The sequence below is a fragment of the Moschus berezovskii genome, chromosome 8, assembly GCF_049115385.1.
Source record: "Moschus berezovskii isolate FMDL1 chromosome 8, NW_MosBer_1.0, whole genome shotgun sequence".
Classification (NCBI taxonomy): domain Eukaryota; kingdom Metazoa; phylum Chordata; class Mammalia; order Artiodactyla; family Moschidae; genus Moschus; species Moschus berezovskii.
The window spans coordinates 92,214,445-92,229,093 of record NC_142467.1 but is presented as its reverse complement, the minus strand read 5'-3'; the positions used below and the strand labels follow the sequence as shown (position 1 = coordinate 92,229,093).

General features: G+C 54.8%; 1 protein-coding gene across 4 annotated transcripts in view; it reads left to right on the top strand.

Annotated features, from left to right (window-relative positions):
- Positions 1-14,649, top strand: part of GNG7 (G protein subunit gamma 7) — a 139,983-nt gene that overhangs the window by 107,604 nt on the left and 17,730 nt on the right. For 2 of the 4 annotated variants that reach the window (XM_088838856.1, XM_088838857.1), the window contains exon 3: positions 271-307. The exons of the other annotated variants lie outside the window; for them this stretch is intronic. The gene's annotated coding sequence lies outside the window, so the exon portion shown is untranslated. The remainder of the gene's footprint in view (positions 1-270; positions 308-14,649) is intronic. 4 annotated transcript variants of the gene reach the window in all.

Genomic DNA, 14,649 nt, shown 5'->3' with positions numbered 1-14,649 from the left:
ACGGAACCTGGGTTCAATCCCTGGTCAGGGGACTAGATGCCACATGCAAAAACTAAGACCTGGCACAGCCAAATAAATATTTTTTTAAAAAGAGAGAATGAAGTGGGTTCTCCAGAAATAACCCCCCTTTCTCTGGAGGACACGGCCTGTTTCCACATCAAATGCCACATTTTCAGTAACAGTCAAGTATTTCTCTGAGAAAAGCTGGAGATAATTAAGTTAAAAATATTTAACCAGGATTTTTTTTTTCCTCACTGTCTTTCTAAACAGGGTAAAGCAGTGCTGCTTCTTGGAAAAACTGAAAAAGGTATGTCGCGTTTTCTCTTACTTCACGAGCTTGGAATCCCTTGTTTTTCAAAAAAAGGGAACAAACAAGTGGGAGTATTTGGTGCACATATGACACACTGGGGATTGTGTCACCGGGAACAGAGCTCTGGGCCACCCGCCAGGAAACCCGAGTTCAAATCCCAGGCTCGCCTCTGCCGTGTCTGGGCAGGTCCCTTTCATCTCCCTGCAGCGGAAATAACACGCTGTGACTTCCCAAGCGTGGTCGTGTTGAGATGAAGGGAGGGAAGCCGTCAATAGGAAACCAGGCGTCGAAGGGCCTCCAACCAGCAGGCTGGAAACATGGGTCTTTCCAGGAACTCGGTCCGTTTCGTGTAGATTACCTAATCTACTGCTGACCTCTCTCCCTCCATCCGCAACATCCTCCTACAACTCTCCCCTCCTATGGCCCTTCCCAGGTCCAGGAGTCCGGCAGGCACACCCCGCTCTGGTCCCTGGCATCTTCCCCCAACTTTCTCCTCATCAGTCTGGCTGAATGCCGGTCAGGGTGGCCCCTCTTGTCAAAGCACCAGTTTCGGTTTCTCTGGCTCCCCTTCTGTTTCTCTCGTCTATGTCCTTTATCTCAGGCTGTGTCACTTCCTTCCCCCTGCGGGCCTGGGGTTTCACTGGCCCTTCTGGTCCCTGTTCCTCCAGGTGTCCAGTCGGGTCATGGATCTGGGAACTTCCCTGACGTGCCATCTGCATCTGGCACTTTTCCTCCCACGCCCTCATCCCACAGGTTTCAGCAGGTCTCACCGAGCATTTTCCGCCTGCCCCCATGGTTTCTCCATGGCCCCGTTGGTCGTCTGAGAGCATGTGAGTTAATTTCCACAGGTTCCATGGCTGCTTAGGAAGGAAAGGGCATCGCAGCTCCTCTCTTGGTGAAGGATGTTGATGGTGGTGTGGCTCAAACAGGGTTCTCTTGGGACCCTTTGCAGGACTGCTGAAGACGCAGTGGGAGGGCTGGTTTGAGGTGGGGGGCTTCACTCTGGACCCGGCTTCTCTGCTTCCTCTCTGAGCCGTTTTTTGGCCAAGCTGTGCAACATGTGGTATCTTAGTTCCCTGACCAGTGGAAATGCAGGAACCCTAACCTCTGGACCACCAGGGAAGTCCGGAGATTAAAATTTCAATTAAAGAGGGAATTGTTTCAAGCTAACTCCAGCATAGAGTCGGACACGACTGAGCGACTGAACTGAACTGAACTGAACTCCAGCCCTATCAGATTCTGTCTCTAATGAATGAATTTTTTTAATTTTTAAAATTTATTCATCTATTTATTTAGTTTTGGTCACACTGGGTCTTCTTTGCCGCATGGGACTTTTCTCTAGAGTTGCACTCTTTGTGCGATATGCAGGCTCCTCATTGCCATGGCTTCTCTTGTGGAGCACGGACTCTTGGGCACACAGGCTTCAGTAGTTGTGGCTCCCGGGCTCTAGATCATGGGCTCAGTAGTACAGACTTAGTTGCTCCACAGAGTGCGGGATCTTCCCAGACTGGGGATCAAACCCATGTCCCCTGCATTGGCAGGCGGATTCTTTACCACTGGGCCACCAGGGAAGTTCTAAAGAAAATCTTGACACTTGATTCCTTGTGGATATTTTGCATTCATTTTGACTTCTTAAAAAATGTCACATGAAGATACTGATCGCGGCGACTGAGTTTCCGGTTTCCCTCAGATTCCATGCCCAAGGCAGGCGCCATGCTGTCATCAGCACAGTCTGGCCAATGGGAACTGTGATGATGAATACATGCTCTGAAACGAGGGTGCTTCCCAGTGGTCACCGGTCCCCTCGTCTCGATCTTTTCACATTGTCCATCAGCAGAGCACAGGTCCAGGGCCCCTTTTCCTAACAGGGAGGCCAGACCTCAGGTGCGCCAGGACACACACATGTCTGGAATCACGGCAGAGCCACAGCTGCCAGGCTCAGGTGTCAGGAGAGCGGGGGCTGCAGCCACGTGGCCTCGTGCTGGGGGATTAGGTCCCCACACTGCCTCACCTGTCAGCCGGCAGAACACCAAGCTGCAGCCGTGACATCAGCCAGCTCCACCCAGGCCCTGGCCCTGCTCCCAGGCGCCTGGCCAGCCCCTGCTGACAGCCCCTTCCCGCTTCCTCCTCTCCTGCTGCAGACCCCACTCAGCAAGCTGGCTGGTGTTTATCAAGTGCTTCCTCTGGGCCAGGCCCAGCTACTTGGTCTGATTTTGTTCTGGTAGGAGCCCGGGGGAGCAGGTTTCCTTGTCCCCATTTCTAGGTAGGGAAACTGAGGCAGCAGAGAGACTCAGTGGGACTCAGGGCTGGTGGACCACGAGGCCAGGGTTCAAGCTCCTTTCTCTCCGCCCACAAGGCACCTGGCGGTCCGTATTACTCAGGGTTCTCCAAGAAACAGAACTAACAGGGTGTGAATACAGAGAATTACTTTCAGGAATTGATTATGGAGGCTGCAGGGTGGAGACCTAAGAGAGCCAATGCCAAAGGCCATCCCTAGAGGGTTCCCTCCTGCTCAGGGGAGGCCTGGTATTTGTTCTGTTCAGGCCTTCCTGTGAGTAGGAAAGCTCCCTTGCCACCTCCCACATCCTAGGGAGTAATCCATTTGACTCAGCATCCACCAGTTTAAGGGCTTCCCTGGTGACTCAGATGGTAAAGAATCCACTTGTCAATGCAGGAGAGGTGTGTTCAATCCCTGGGTGGGGAAAATCCCCTGGAGGAGGAAATGGCAACCCACTTCAGTATTCTTGCCTGGAGAATCCCATGGACAGAGGAGCCTGGTGGGCTACAGTCATTGCAACAAGTCAGACACGGATGAGCAGATAACACTTTCACTTTTGACCAATTTAAATGGCAGTCTCACCCAGAAACACCCTCACAGAAGCATCCAGAAGAATGTCTGACCACATATATACCTGGACATCCCATGGCCCAGCCAAACTGACTTGAAATTAGCCATCAAAAATCTCTCTCTGTGTTTTTAATACTTATTAATTTGACTGCAGTGTGTCGTAGTTACAGCATGTGGGATCTAGTTCCCTGACCAGGAATCAAACCCAGCCCCTCTGCATTGGGAGCTCGGGGGTCTTAGCCACTGGACCACCAGGGAAGTCCTTCTTCCTCATTTTTTTTTTTTTAGTTTTTTAATGACAAAGTCACAACTTGGCACCAGGTCTATTGACCACCAGCCCAGTGTCCCTCCCACCCACCCACCCAACAGGTTTGAATTGGCAGTGCATTCTGAGGAGATGGAATTCTGCTTGGTTGGATTGTTTGAATTCTTTTTTATCTGTCCGTGCTGGGGTTTCTGTGCTGCATCATGTGGGCTTTCTCTGGTTGTGGTGAACAGGGACTACTCTCTAGTTGCGCTGTGCGAGATTCTCATTGCAGTGGCTTCTGTTGTGGCAGAGCACTGACTCTAGGCACGTGGGCTTCCGTAGTTGTGGCCCACCAACTTCGTTTCCCTTAGCAGGCAGACTCTTAACCACTGTACCACCAGGGAACCCCTGTATTGAATTCTTTAATTCAGAGACAAAGTGAGCACAGTCCATCTCTTTTCTAAGTGTTGGGTTTGGGAGAATTGGGGCTGTGCCACCTTTTCTCTAAAAAACAGTAAGATGTCATTTGACCAGGTTACTGCTGCACAAAGACTAGAATTATCAGATTTTTCTTGGTTGGGTTATGCAATGAAAATGGGTTTTAAAAAGTCTCCAAAAATATCTGGGCAGCCCATGCATGAGTGTGTGCTAAGTCACTTCAGTTGTGTCCTACTTTTTGAGACCCCATGGACTGTAGCCTGCAGGCTCGTCTGTCCTTGAGATTCTTCAGGCAAGAATACTGGAGTAGGTTGCCATTTCCTTCTCCAGGGGATCTTCCCAACCCAGGGATCGAACCCGTGTCTATGGCCCAGCCAAAGTGACACATAAAATGAACCATCACACAGTCTTCCAGGCCCCTTGCCCACTTGTGTGGGACCCCCCTGAGCCCTGTGGGGCCATCCCCACTTTCTCTGAGCATCAGGGCAGGGCCAGAAGTGGGAGTTCAATGAGGTGAGCTGAGGAGGCCAGCTCTGAAAAGCCACATACTCAAACAGATGCTTGTTCAGAAATGTCCACAGCAGCAAAATTCACCTCAGCCAATGGTGGACACAGCCCCACTGTCCAGCAGTTAATGATGGACACACACACTATATCCCTTCACAGATGGGAGCGTGGCTTAGCCACGAGAGAGAGAGAAATACGCTGACACTTGCTACCATGTGGACAGACCCTGACAATAAAATGCTCAGTGAGAGAAGCAGACACAGAAGGACACAGGGTGTGACTCCACTGATGGGAAACGTACAGAACAGGCAGATCCACAGACACAGAGAGTGGGTTCCTGGTGGTCAGGGGCCGGGCTGGGGATGGGGGTGACTGCTGATGGGGACAGGACTTCTTTTGGGAGAGATGATGGAATGTTCTGGAATTAGGTAGTGGTGATAGTGGCTGAACTGAACTGATAGCGGCACAATAATATTAACGCACTAAATGCCAGTGAAGGGTATGCTTAAAATAGTTAAAATGACAAATGTTATGTCATATAGATATATTTTTGTAATTTTTAAAATCTAGTAACATAATATATCAAAAAACCATTGAATGAGTGAACGCTTTCAGTGGTGAACTGTTTGTTTTCTGACTTTATGCCTCAGCAAAGCTGCCGAAAGGGAAAACAGGAGGAAGCACTGCAGTGTGCATGCTGCGGGGGTGTCAGAGCAGTTGAATCACAGAGGTTGGTTTTCTTCCCCGTGTTCCCAGCATCTCGTGGCTGGGGTAATGGAGACAGATACTGGGGAGGCGTGAGTGGTGAAACACAGGGACGGACTCCTAGGCCCGCCAGCCTCTGCCCCAGCAAGTGGATGGTGGGGTGTTGTCGCTGTCCCCACAGTGCCCTGTGTGGGAGCTACCTGGGTACAAGCGAGACCCTCTGGGCACGTGCAGTGAGTGCTGGAGGGAGGAGATGCTGAAGGGCTAGGGGTGGGGTTCCAGGTGATTTGTTTTAAAAAGTGCAAGAAGAGGACTTGCCTGGTGGTCCGGTGGCTGAGACTCTGCTCTCAGTGCAGGGGGCACGGGTTCAATCCCTGGTCTGGGAACTAAGATTCCCGCCTGCCAAGGAGCAGCACAAACCTCGATCTTCTTTTCCCGGCTGTGCCCGGCTCTCCTGTCTCCACCATCACTCTGTCGCTCCCCTGCTGTCAAGGGAGCCTGGGGCCTGGCTTTTCAAAGCAGGACACACAGCTGGACCTTCCCAAAGTGGTCATTTTAGTCAAAGACCTTGGGGCCAGGAGGGAGTCATTATTTCTTTGACACTCATGTTGTATTTTCTTTTGTTTTTTTTAATGGTACTTTATTTTGGGGGAGTGAGGGACAAGCCATGCAGCTTGCAGGATCGTAGGTCCCCGACCAGGGATATAACCCATGCCCCCTACACTGGAAGCACCAAGTCCTAACCACTGGACCACCAGGGAATTCCCAGTGTTATATTTTCTATTTATATTAATTTTACAGTCATGTAGATGAATTCAGGAGCAGCAGGTCCAACTGACGTGACAATGTAGGAAAAAATGAGGGAACCTCAACAGATGACCTTAGGCCATATCCTGTTCTATCTCCTCTAGGCCTGGGTCCTCTCTGCACGTCCTCTGATGTGTTAGTCAGTGATGCTGCATAACAAATACCCCCAAGTTCCACCCACTCATCATCTCACGTGAGTCAGGGCTCTAGGCACAGCCTCACTGGGTCCTCTACTTGGGTCAGAGCAGGCCACCATCCAGTTGTCAGCCAAGCTGCACTCTCACACAGAGGCTCGGCTGGGGGAGAGTCTGCCCCAGGGTCCCTAGGGGTGTTGGCAGAATTTGCCATGGATGCAGGACTGTGTCCTGGGTGCTTTCTGCCTGTCTGCTAGGGGCTGCCAGCAGTTTCTGAAGTTTACCCCCACTGCTCCCAACCAAGTGCGCTTCTTAAACACAGCCACCTGCCTCAGCAGGCCACCGAGGAATGCCCCTAGCGGCAGGGGCAGAAGTCTGAGCAGCCACCGGCACTTCCACACCAGTCCCTGAGGGTCCCACAAGGTCACGCCCATGCATTCCATGCACCCTCTCTACTTCCAGTGTCCAGTGGGCCCCCAGCTGCCTCTCCTAAGCCCTGCAGAGACTCCTAGAACCGGGCACCCAGCCCTGCGGCACAGTTCCCCTTTCCAGTGAGGGCCACAGGAGACCTGGGCGCTTCCCAGGCAGCCCGGCGCTTGGCCAAGTTTCTGCATTAACGAGAAAAGGCGTAATGGAATTTGGACGGCTGAGAAAGAGGATGTCAGTGTGAACAGATCCAGACACTCAATCTCATTGTTAGAAATTCCTCACGGGTCACAAAAACCTCATGTTGGGGCAGAGGCCACTGAGAAGCTGAGATTAGCTCACTCTGGCTGGGGGTTTCTGCAGACCCTGCCCTGGTCTCCGCGCCCCTGCTTCCCACCCACCTGCAGTCACCCGGCTCCTGTAATCCCACCCAGTCACTGGGGCTCAGCACTCCCTAGATGGTCAGCAGGGGTAGTTGCAGGGGTAGCCCTCTCTAGAAGGTTCCACAGTGTCCCCAGATGAGGACACAGCCAGACTGCACCCTGGTCAAGGCCGAGACTTGCAGTCTGGATAGAAACTGCTGCTTCTCTGCCCATCCCCCGCCACCCTATATTTGAAGCTCAGGCTTCCAGCTGAGACACACAGGAGTCAGCACCCGAGTAGGGGTTCCGTCCAGACATCCTGATGCTGTGTCTTACTGCAGGGCAGCCTGAACTTTGACCCCAGACCCCCCTATCTGCTGGGCACCTGGGGGTCCTTGGAGTTGGACACTGAGGACGTGTGGTGTTGCCTGGAGCAGGTGCCCAGGAGCCACATTGGCCCACGTGGGCTCCGCAATGGACCAGAATCATGCATTCATTTCACAGGAAAGGGGCTCCTGAGCGGACACACTCCTCGGCTACTCATATAGGGGTCTCCCCCAGACCCCAACTGGGCACTACTGACATAGACCGGCCGTTCTCCGAGGGGCCATCCTGGGCGCAGTGGGGTGTGAAGCAGCCTCCCTGCCCCCATCCCCTCGATGCCAGGAGCCCCCAGAGGGAAGACCACAGACCTCCCAGACACGGCCCTAAGCCGCTGTTCTCGGGTCTGGCTCCCCACACAGGCGTGCCTCTAAAATTGTGCACCTAATTGCACTGTTTTCCCCCCACCTTTTTAATATATAAAATGTCCCTGGACTTCCCTGGTGCTCCAGTGGTTGGGAGTCCAACTGCCAATGCAGGGGACACAAGTTTGATCCCTGGTCCAGGAAGATTCCACCTGCAAAGGGACAACTGGGCCCATGCACCACTGCCGAGACTGAGCATCACAGCTACTGAAGCCCACATGCTCAAAAGCCTGTGCTCTGCAATAAGAGAAGCCACCTCAATGAGATGCCTGCACACTGCAACTAGAGGGTAGCCCCCACTCACCACAACTAGAGAAAGCGCTGTAGCGACAAACACCCAGCGCAGACAAAAAAATTTTTAAAAAGAAAAAAAAATGTCCCTGACTAAAGCTAACCCACAGGGAGAGTCCCTCTGGGTGTGTATGGTTCCAGGACTTTGTAACCACATCAGAGGTGGAGTAACAGGTGCTTAGTCACCATTGGTCATTCTGATGCTGGGCTGTTTCGCCTTTGGTCCCAAGGGTGTTGACCAGCGACCCAAGGCCCAGAGCAAAGAGCTGGAGCCCGGCACCCAAGCCCCAGGTCCATCCACAGCAGTGCCTCTGCCCAGGAAAGGACCTATGCACTCTGCTCTCCTGGGCACATGCCCTCGAGTGGCGTCCGCTACGGACGTCAAGTGTGGCCAGGTGCACTGCTCTGGTGGCCTGATCCTGGGGGGGGTGCCTGTCCAGGCAGAGAGATTGGCCCTGAGGACAGAGTGAGTTCCGGGACGGAGCCCCCTTGTAAACGCCCTGCCCTGCAGCCACCCGTCCTTTTGGTCCAGACGTCACTCTGGTGCCCAGCTTCCCAGCCACGGCCCCCAAAGATGCCCCTGTCCTGGTCCCAGGACTTGTGGACACATCACCTCATTGGGCAGAGGCGACTTTGCAAGAGGGATTATTTAAGGCCCCTGAGATGGGGACGATCCTGGAATCCCCCCCGGGAAGCCCAATGTCATCACAGGGTCCTTATAAGAGAGAGGGGGAGGGTCAGAGGCAGAGATGGGAGATGCTGCTCTGCTGGCTCTGAGGGTGGAGGGAGGGGCTGCGAACCAGGGATGAGGCACCAATGGAAGCTGGAAAAGCGGGGAGCAAGTGCTTCCCTGGAGCCTCCAGAGGGACCAGCCATGCCCACGCCTGGATTTAGCTCCGTGAGGCCCGAGTCAAACTCCTGACCTCCAGAACCATGAGATAATCACTGTGTGTGGTTTTAAGCCAGCAAATTTGTGGTGATTTGCGACAGCAGCCATGGGAAATGCAATGCCAAGGAGCATCCGCAGAGCTGTGGCTACCCCAAGGAAGGGTTCCAGCGCAGGCTTGTGCATAGATGGCAGACCAGGGGCTTCTCAGAGGGGCATGACACTTCAAGGGGCTTTGCAGGATGTGTAGGAGGTTGTCCAGTCTCAGGTGGGAACACCGCCCTGCCCTCTGCCAACCTCCTGCCCTTTGGATCCAAGCTGCAGCCTCCCAGGGCCAGGGTGACGGCATTTCCTGGGTGCCAGGAAGCCAAAAACAGGGCTGACATTAGCCACAGGCACTCAGCACGCTGGCCCAGCTGGGTTACCCGCTTGCACACGCTCACATGACTGCAGTCATCCTCTGGGTGGACAGAGAAGGCCCTTTCTTCTGCTTCTGCACCAGGCGCACTGTCAGCCCTCTGTCACCGGGGCGCATTGTCCGCCCGCCTCCGGGCTCCGGTCGAGGGCGGCCACACGCCCTGCAGCTCTGTTTTTCCCTCGCCTGTGGGCACCTCATTCATTCCCTTTTTTTTCTAGCCCTTTCTAAAAATAGCTGCCAAGGGACCCAATTTAGCCCGTGCATGAAAGGACCAGCTGACAGCGAGTCACAAGACCCTGGTCTCCAGGGGGTGAGGGCCTCCTGTGGGGAAGCATCTGCCTGGCGGAGACCCAGCTGGTCTTTCATGGCCCCTGCGGCCCACCAAAGGTCACCATGCTCAAGGCCACAGAGGCCATCACATGGCTGGCCCGCCCCACGCCAGGCCGGGGCGACCTTGAGCCTGGGGAAGCTCAGGTCCAGATGCGAGACCAGGAAGGGGGAGCCCAGAGACAACCTGGCTGGAGATGGGGATGGGGGAGGGGTGGGGAGGGGGAGAGGTGGGGGAGGGGTGGGGAGGGGTGGGGATGGGGGAAGAGGTGGGAGGGGTGGGGATGGGGAGAGGTGGGGGAGGGGGAGGGAGGGGTGGGGATGGGGGAAGAGGTGGGAGGGGTGGGGATGGGGAGAGGTGGGGGAGGGGGAGGGAGGGGTGGGGATGGGAGAGAGGTGGGTGAAGGAGTGGGATGGGGGATAGGTGGAGGGAGGGTGGGGATGCTGGGGAGTCAAAGAAGTTTGGTCCCCCTCATACTAAAATCCAGGTGCCGGTGTGGTGCCCGTGACCCTCTGCATGCAACCCTGCTTGGGACTGGGAGCAAGGCTAGGAGGCCCCCACGTCCAGCTGCTGGGGACACTGCAAGGCACCCTCCCCTCCCTCTGACCTTATCACCCAAGGTCCAGCATGTGCCATTTCTGTGGAGTCTAGAGCAGGTCTCTCCCCACCCCCAGGCACAGTGAAGGAGAGAGGGCCAGGCCATCCTCTATGAGGGCCCATCCCCGGCACTGTGGGGTTTGGAGAAGCCTCCCTGGCCCCACCCCTTTGATGCCTGGAGCCCCCCAGTCGTGACAACAACAGATGCCCCAGACATCATCCCTGTGGAAACACCCTACTTAGGGGCTTCCATGCTGTGGACTGTGGTGCAGGGGGTCCCCCAGAGGCGAGCAGAGTGGAGGCCTCATGCACACAGTAGGTGTGTAAGAAACACAGGGTAATCAGCTTGCATGCGGGCACAGCTGGTGGCCAGACAGCCCCCAAGTTCTACAGGAGGGCAGCCTGTTCTTAAAAGAAGCCCAGATACTGTTCTCTCAAACCTCATCTCGTTCTGTTTGGCTTTGGGATTTTTTTTCCCTCTTTCCACACAGTGGCCCGCCTCCTCTTCTTCTGAACATCGTGTTCTAGGGGGGCGGTTACCCCCAGGATGGTGGAGCCTGCTTTCTCACCCAGGCCTTGTTTGTCCTCCTGTCGAGTCTGGCTGGAGGTTTGTGTTTTGAGGGGGTTGTTTTGTTTCCTTCCTGTTTCATGGCAGGCGGGGAGGGGGAGTCGAAATTCAGAAGCTTGGTGAGCTGTAAAGCTACCAGTTCTGGAAGTGTTAAAGCAGAATGAAGGCTGTTTCTGTTCTCTCTGAGGATGCGGACTCGCTCCTGCCTGCCTCCCCTCCCCTCCCTGCAGGCCAGGGATGAGGCCTGGGACACAGGCTCCCACTGCCTGCAGCTCCCCCCCCTCTACAAGGCCACCTTCCTGGGCTCTGACTCACCCACATGGCCTCGTCCGCCTGGATGAGGAGGTGGGGAGGGGGCTTTCAGAACCGCCTGGAAGCAGCCGGCTTTGTCTGAGCTTGGATTCACTGAGATCAACTTCCTATGCCTTTGGAGATGAAATTCATGTGGCACTCATGTCCCAGGGAGCAGGAACCTCAGGGAACAGGTTGGCTACTGATGGAGATACTGCCAGCAACTCCTCTGGCTTTAATGCTTCACCAGCATCTCAGGGCCATTACAAAAGAGAATGCATCCTGTGCCTGCTCATCGGGAGGAGTGGCTGCCAGCTGGAATTATCCAGCATCTGGAACAGAGAGTGCTAGAAAGAGGCCAGGCTGACGGTCAGGAGATCCCACTTGGGCCTCGCCCGGCCAGTATATCAGCTGTCCATGCCAGATAACGAGCCAGCACAAACCTCATGGCTTCCAACTCGAGGCCCTGAAGGTCGGCAGTCGGGCCGTAGTGTGGCTGCCCCCTCTACTCAGGGTCTCTCCCGGCTGCTGTCAGAATGCCTCACTTGCGGCTGATTCGGATTGTTCCAGAACTCAGTTCCATGGAGCTGTAGCAGGGGGTCCCCCTTCCTTTGCAGCTGCCCCTGTGTCTTGCCACACATCCGCCTCCAGCTTCAAAGCCAGTGACAGAGGGTTTCCCTTGTGCAGAGTCCCCTTCACACTCCCTCCCCTAATAAGAGCAGGCCCACCAAGGGTATCCCCCTCCCACATCTGTGCCGCACGACACCGCCCCGCCCAGCCCAGAGCCAAACCCCATCCTTTGTTCGGGCCCTGCCCGCACCCCAGGAAAAGGGATTCTCCAGGTCACTAGGGATCATCGTAGAGGTGTGCACAGCCCCGAGGACCCCTGGCTAGGTTTCTGGTGAAGGTCGGGCGTGACAGATGCCTTCTCATCATCAGTCAGCCCCCCCGAGGAAGTGGGGTCCAGGGGGTCACTCCAGGCCACAAGTGACATCAGGCACATTAGCTCTGACTCTGGATGGGCCCTGAAACCAACGTGTGTGTGCCTGTGTGTGTGTGTGTGTGTTCAGTTGTGTCTGACTCTGCAACTCCGTGGACTGTAGCCCACCAGTCTCCTCTGTCCATGGGATTTCCCAGGCAAGAATACTGGAGTGGGTTGCCATTTCCTCCTCCAGGGAATCCTTCCATCCCAGGGATCAAACCTGAGTCTCTTGTGTCTCCTGTATTGGCAGGCAGATTCTTTACCACCGTACCACCTGGGAAGCCCTGTCACACACAGAAAAAAAAACCCTCCTTCCATTTCCTGTGATGCTCTTTATCTGTTTTTTTTTAAGGTTGACAGTCCCCATACATTCTTTTAAACATTTATTTCTTTATTTGGGTGTGTCAGGTCTTAACTGCAGCTTGTGAACTCTCTAGTTGCAGCACGTGGGCTCAGTAGTTGTGGCCCATGGGTTTAGTTGCCCCACAGTATGTGGGATCTTAGTTCCCTGAACAGGGATAAAAGGCCACGTCCCTGCATTGGAAGGCAGATCCTTAAACACTGGTCCACCAGGCAAGTCCCATCCTTATTGCCTTTAATAGTAAAATCCAGGGCAGAAACATTGTTGAGAGAGCTCCACTGGGGGATTCTAACCTGATTCTTCTCAAATGAGTGGTGGTCACAACTGGGGGGCTCCTGGCATCAAGGTGGGGGGCAGGAATACTGCTTCACCCCCCAACAGCTCCCAGGACAGCACCAATGTCAGCTGACTTGTCTGTCCTCCTCAGGACAGTAGGTGGCTTTTTGTGGGGGCACTCTGTCTGAGAGTCAGGGGGTCCCAGCCCACCTTCTCTCAGGCCTGGCATCTTGTGCTTATGGAAGTTGCGGCCGAGGCTTTCCAGGGAGCAGCTCATCTCACACTGAGGCCCCGGGGCTGCAGGTCCACCTTCAGTGCATGGAATTCAGAGCCGGGCCGACTCATTGGAAAAGACCCTGATGCTGGGAAAGAGTGAGAGCAGGAGGAAGAGGGGGCGACAGTGGTTGAGATAGTTGGATGGCATCACTGACGCAATAGACGTGAGTTTGAGCAAACTCTAGGAGACAGTGAAGCACAAGGGAAACCTGGTGTGCTGCAGTCCATGAGGTCAAGAAGAGTCGGACACGACTGAGAAACTGAACAACTGGGGCTCTGCCTGGGTGTCCACCCACTGCAGGCAGACACTGCACCCAGGGAGCGGTCCCCAGTGGCCCCCAGTCACACCTCCTCTTGGACCCCCAGGACCAGGAGCTGCCACTCTTTCAAGGCCTTGCTCCTCGCCTCTGCCCCGCCAATGAAAAGAATTTTTCACATTCTTTTCCTTTTACACAGCTTAGCCAGCCAACTTTCAGAAGCGTCCCCTGGCGTCCCGTTCTTTCCCTTCTGGTAAGAGAGCAGCCCCAGCGGCTGGGTTTCGGTTTATCGTGAGCAGGCTGGGAGTGGAGCTCTTCCCAGCTATGAGAGCTATGCGCGGAATTCAGAGGAATCTCCTGCATTTTTGTGTCTCCCTGTCACTGCTTCCTGTGCAGCTGGAAAACACCTCCAAGGGTGGAGATGGCATCACAGGCTGAACCGGGGAGCACGTCTGCTCTCGTCGGCCTCTGCTTCTGCCCACCAGAAACATGCCCCGCCAGTCAGGGCTTCCCTAGATGCCTGGGTGTGTGCCCAGTCCACTTTCCCATCAGCCCTGCTGCTCAGGGTCCCCGCAGGGCCTGTGCTGCCCCAGCCGTCTGTCTCCTTCTTGGTTTTGTTCACGAGGTCGCCGAGGCTCAGCCCGCCCATCACCGTTGAGGTCTTGGGTACCTATTTGCCACGCATCCCCCCCACCCCCACCCCGTGAGCGATATGCACATACAGTCGTGCTGAGCATCTTGGCAAGACCTGGAAGCCAAACGGCATCTTAGAGCTCCTGCATCTGCACCCATTACTCCATCTGACTCTCTGAGGCAGAAGGAATTGGACTCGACCACCAGGAAATGCAAAGCCCACATCACCAGGAACCAGGGGACAGAGACGTGATCTTGAGATCACACCTGGTGGGGGTGCAAGGTGATGATGCAAAGGTCTCCCCGGCACACATGTGCGGCCCCATTGGAAGCTGACATGACAGTCTGCTCAAGGTCTTCAGAAAAGCGTCCAGGATTCTAGGAGCCCCAGGGTCACTTACAGACCACCAGAAAGGAGGCGCCATGCTGGGGCTCTCTGCTGTTCCATCTCACTTGGGGTTTTCTCTCTCCCTGATGGCCACACAGTTGTCGTCAGCATCCCCAGCATTCTGCACAGTCCTTCCCCAAAGAAAGAAGCCACATGAGGGTCCTGACACCTCCCCTCATGTGTGGATCCAGTCCCTCAGATCCAGGATCACTGTATGTCTAAACCCTTTGCCAAATGCACTGGGCCATGGAGGATGCAGAGACTGTGTCCCTCGGCCTCTGAAACTTGCCTCTGGGTTCAGAGCTTTATGAAGCTTTATGAGCTTTATGTTGGGACCTGCCCCCTCCAGGGAGCTCTGGTTTTGGAATTAGATGCAAACCCTGACCCAACCTCTACCTGATGCATGGTCTCGGGAAGGTTATTAACATACTCATGGCTTCGAGGCTCTGTCTCTCTCCTCATCTGTAAAAAATGGGCACAGTAACACCTTCATGATGTCTGACATGAGGTCCACCCCTTACACTCTGTCACCTGCACAGCAAACACAGTGCTCATCTCTCCAGTGCA